Source organism: Hyla sarda, chromosome 1 (assembly GCF_029499605.1).
Source record: "Hyla sarda isolate aHylSar1 chromosome 1, aHylSar1.hap1, whole genome shotgun sequence".
NCBI classification, from domain to species: domain Eukaryota; kingdom Metazoa; phylum Chordata; class Amphibia; order Anura; family Hylidae; genus Hyla; species Hyla sarda.
This window is the reverse complement of record NC_079189.1, coordinates 312158594-312164002: the sequence shown is the minus strand read 5'-3', so window position 1 is coordinate 312164002 and position 5409 is coordinate 312158594. Positions and strand designations below refer to the sequence as shown.

Genomic DNA, 5409 nt, shown 5'->3' with positions numbered 1-5409 from the left:
GCCACTTGTATTGAGGGGGCCGTGACGTAACGACTTGTATTGAGGGGGCCGTGACGTAACGATGCTCCGGCCCCTGTATTGCCCGTCATTCCGTGCAGAGCGAACTCGCTCTGTGTAGTAATGATAGCGCAGTGCCGCAGCGGCGATCCCGGGGGTCCCCAGCAGCGGGACCCCGGCGATCTGACATCTTATCCCCTATCCTTTGGATAGGGGATAAGATCTCTAGGGGCGGAGTACCCCTTTAAGGGCTTGCTGGGACTTGTAGTAGAGGTGGACAATTTAGTGTCGGCCATGTTGACTAGACAGATGACTTTGACTTGACTGACTTGTGACTGATAAGACTGTGACTGTGGCTTACTTGCAGGTTTGTAGCTTGTGGCTGCAGACTGGACTTGAGGGAGAGGCTCCACTCAGGGCTTATATGGAGGAGACTCTGGTGGGGTCCCATAGGTCACCTCTAGGTCACCTGGTCACTGATACCTCCTGGGTAACAATAACATGACAAATCACATGGTAAACAGTCTTAAAGATACAACACACTTGCATAAATAACATAGGGTTAATATACAATTGCAACAAAGAGATGCAGGGGGGGGGCAGGGGACACTGCAGGAGGCTGCCTGACAGGACAGCAAGGGTACAGGGCCACCACACAAGCTAGAAGGCTGGGAATCAAGAGGTGAGAGCCACAGGTGCAGAGATATGGTGCCAGTGCTTCCACTCAGTGAGTCAGTACCCTCAGTGAGTTTTGGCACTTTTGGTTACCACTCCCCGAGGCACAAAAGTACCTTTGCTCTAGACCCTCCCAGCCTCATGGCAAGACCCGGAGCGAACAAGTCACATCTGGGCAGACATTGAGCTGATTCCTCAGAACCAGTCCCAGAACGCCCTGGGACACCTACCCCCTGCATGCAGCATCCACCCTACATCAATGGCAGGGACTAGACCACTGATAAGAACATATACAGTACTACACTTGATCTTAGCCAAAAGGCCGAGAAGCGATAAAGCTGTTTCCCATAGCAGAGGGTGTGTGTGCGTGGCTCAGCCAATCACCACAGAGGGACACATTCTGCTATGGGTCACAGATCTCATCATTATACAAAACAAAAGGATAAAAAAAAGCAGATATACTAAAATGCAGTGCACACGTATCAATAACAACAATATTCTGTATAAAATATTAATCTTTACGAGCAAAACATATACAAAAATACATGGATACAAAACGACAATTAAAAACAATTAAAATTGCTCTAAGCAAAGCAACCTTCTACAAAAACATGAGGGAAGGATATAACCACCCTCAAGAGGGCACATGTATATAAATGGTGGACAGATAATACTGCTCAGTTCGTCCAAAACCCCAGCATCATGTAAAAACAATACCTAGTGTACAGAATAAAATTACACAGTATAAAATCAAAGCAAAGTAATGCTGCCCTATATTTTATACACAGAATGAACTGCCTATCCTACAGAGCATAAATATAGCAATGAATGCAAACAGTACAACATGCAAACCAGTGCAGGATACCAGACAGGGGATTAGACGGATGCAGGTATGAACTGGTCACAACATGTGCTCCCCAAAGAGCCCCATGCGTTCCATCGCTGTTAGGCAACTTCCTGCACTGGTATCCTGCACTGGTTTACATGTTTTACTTTTGCAATCATTGTTATATGTTTGCTCTGTAGGATAGGCAGTTCATTCTGTGTACAAAGTATAGGGCAGCATTACTTTGCTTTGATGTTATATTGTGTAATTTTATTCTGTACACTAGGAATTGTTTTTTCTGCCGCATATATGGTTTACATATGAGGTTGGGCTCTAGATGTACTGAGAAGCCATTTATATACTTGTGCCCTCTTGAGGGTGGTTATATCCTTCCCTCATGTTTTTGTAGGAGGCTGCTCTGGTTAGAGCACTGTCTTTGTATCCATGTATTTTTGTACATTTTTTGCTAATAAAGATTAATATTTTATACAGAATATTGATGTTATTGATAGGTGTGCACTGCACTTAAGTATAACTGCTTTTTTCTCCTTTTGTTTTGAATATGGCTATTGGGATATACTGCTTTGCACCCCTGATATGTACTCTGATATAGAGCCCCCGTGTTTCTGTGTTTGGTTAATTTTTATCATTACACTGGCCGGCCGGGGAGCAGGGTGCAATGCTGCCTGCTTGCACAGCTTGCATTTTAGCAACAGGGTGCTTCCAGCTGTTTATAAACTTAAACTCCCATTATGTGAGTTGTAGTTTTGGAACATGGTGCCTCTAGCTGTTGCTAAACTACAACTCCCATCATGAGAGCTGTAGTTTAGAAACAGGGTGCCTCCAGCTGTTGCTAAACTATAACTCCCATGATGGAAGTTGTAGTTTAGGAACCGGGTGCCTCCAGCTGTTGCTTAACTACTACTCACATCAAGGGAGTTCTAGTTTTGGAACAGGGTGCCTCCAGCTGATGCTAAACTACAACTCCCATTATGGGAGTTGTAGTTTAGGAAAAGGGTGACTCAAGCTATTGCTAAACTACAACTCAAATTATTGGAGTTGTAGTTAAGGAACAGTGAGTCTCCAGCTGTTGCTAAACTTGTGAGGGAGTGTTCATTGGAATAAAAGTTTTTTAAACGTGTTGTGTTTTTTTAAAATTTACTTTATAGGCTTAGTAGTGGAAGCCATCTTATAGATCGAGTCCAGTACTTAGCCGGGGCTTAGCCTTAGCCCCTAAAACAGCTAGCATCAGGTTGTTGCTGCCTGGTTGGCATCTGGCTCAGAAAAAAAAATAGGGGGAACCAAACAAGTGTTAGTTTTTTTTATTATTATTTAATAAATTATGCAAAAAAATGTGTTGGGTTCCTTGTATTTTCATTCTCAGGCAGATGCCAACCAAGCAGCAATAGCCTAACATTACCAGGGTGGGCCAGAACCATTGTTACTGGCCCTCCCCAGCCTAAGTAACAGCAGCCTGTTACCGCCTAGGCCAAGGAGCGCTATTTTTAACGCTCTGGGCCTGTTGGTAGTGGCTCTTTCTGGTACTCCTGTGGCGGTGGGTACTGGGGTAATATTTGGGGATTAGCACTAGCTGTTTTTGAGGCTAATGTTAAAGGAGTACTCTAGTGCAGAGTATTCCTGCTCCGTCCTGCCCGGGCTGCAAAATAAATGAAAATGAACCATCACTCACCTCCCTGGGTTCCCGCGGAGCACCACTACAGCTGATCGGTCCTCCAGTCCATCTCCTTCATACTTCCGGGTGTAACGAAGCGTCACATGGCGCTCCGCCTATTGCCGGCCATTTTCATTTATTTTGCAGCCCGGGCAGGACGGAGCAGGAATACTCTGCACTAGAGTACTCCTTTGAGCCCCAGCTTTGCAATGGACTCTATGTGACATCTTCCACTACTAAGCCTGTAAAGTAAATAAAAAAAAAACCAAATACGTTTAAAAAACTTTTATTCTAAAAAACACTCCCCCACAAGCCCTCGTTAAGCATTTCATTAATATAAAAATAAAAAACACAACAGTGGATCATCGGCATAGTCCATCAAATCCAAAGTAGTCCTCTGCATACACGGATCTGAAATAAGAAGAAAAAAACGCTATATATATATATATATATATATGTATATCACTGTGATGGTGCACAGGCACCAAAGTATTCCTTATAATTCTTCCTAAGTTTCTGATGTATTCTGTAGGTTCAGCGTGGATATAACTGGAAATAAGATGGACACAGGAAGATGCTGAGCAGAGGAATGTGGATTGACCCTGCTGTGTATGTCTGGTCTGGGTGGGGCTGGATGGACACAGGAAGATGGGGGGATATTGACCAAAGGAATGCAAATTATTCCTGGTGCCCACCTCAGGTCTGGGGCAGACACCTTGGAGATGCTGGAGAGGCCTTCCCTCCCCCCTACAGGAATCTGGGTAGATAAGAAGAGCTGGGTGGGGGACTCTGTGTGGAGTGTGTGATGTCCAGGAGACAAGAGCTGATGCTAGTACAGAGCCTGCTGGGACCTGTAGTACCCCAATAGCTGAGGAGTCATCTGATGGAGTTGCTGTGTTGATCTCTGGGGTGAGAGTTGCTGCTAGTACAACACTGCCCTGGAGATCTGGAGGATTGCTGGGATAGAGGAGCTGAGGCTGAGGTCACCCTCTGCAACAAAGAATCATGTTGGAGTTATCTGTGGACTTAGCTGTGGACCCCTGTGAACTGAGGAGCGGATGTGAGGACCGGACCTCCCAGGAGATTTGAGGTATCACTAGACGTGGAGCTGTTATCTGTGGACTGTGAACAATACATTGGAGTGTTGGACCCGGAGCTGAATCCCAGGATCTGCAGTTTGTTCCTTCCCTGTGCCCAATGACTGTGGCCTTCTGTTGCCCATTGTTTGCCCAGACTCCGGATCACCCCTCATCATGTGGATTGTGTTTTGTTTTGTGGTCTCTGCCAATAAACTTGGTGCTGTTTTCCCATCTCTTGCTCTGTTGATTGTGTGACAATCCTTACGTGTTGAACCCCGTCACAACTGGTGGCAATGGTGGGATCAACAGAGAGGAGAGAGATTGCCTATAGACAGCAGATCTGGAGGTCTACAGTGAGGAGAGAACAGGTCATCTTTCAAAAGATTGTGGACGTAATGGGAGCGAACGCTACTGTGTATGGTAAGAACAGCGCTTGGGCTACGGCCCTCATGGGGGCCAGGGACCTGGAATGTATTGCACAAGCTAAGAAGTTTTACCAGGAAGTAATGTACCTTCTTGGGTCAGAGGCTACAGCAGATGATGAGAAGTGGGCCTGGAACTGGTCTCTAAGCAAAGTGGAGCAAAGAGTGCCACCTCTTATAGAGCTATATGAGGAGTGGGAGGTCAGCCCAGAGTCTCACAACTACAGATGTGAAGAAGAAACCCCAGAGTGTCCTGAAGATCAGGCTGTAGAGTGTGGTGGCAGCATAGACCATGGGGAATCAGCTTCAGTGGATATCGGTGTGCCTTCAGAATCAGACCCTGTGGAAAGTGGAGAATCTGGTGAAGAGGCTGCTGGGCCTCATGAGTCTCTTGATATAGACACCCATATCCCTATACTTGATGGGCCAGCTGGGACAGAGGAAGAAGAATCAGACCCAATGCCCTGTGTTGATATTCCTAATGCACCTAACAATGGGCCTTGTGTGCCAGAACCACCCCAGGATTGGGGGGAACCCAAGGAACCCAGTTATGACTGAATGGCTGATGTAGACAAGTCTCATACTGATATAGATCCTCCTCATACTGATGAAGATGGGGCAGTGGATACTGACTCTCCTGGATCACAATCCCATACCATAGATGAGATATATATTGGAGAGTCTGTGACTAAACTGGAAAGTAGAGACCCAGAGGAGAGATCATCACAAGGAGGACCA

General features: G+C 46.0%; 1 pseudogene; it reads right to left on the bottom strand.

Moving 5' to 3' along the window:
- Positions 1–831: 831 nt before the first annotated feature.
- LOC130345168 (U2 spliceosomal RNA) lies at positions 832–1006 on the bottom strand (annotated as a pseudogene).
- Between the last annotated feature and the right edge of the window lie 4403 nt (positions 1007–5409).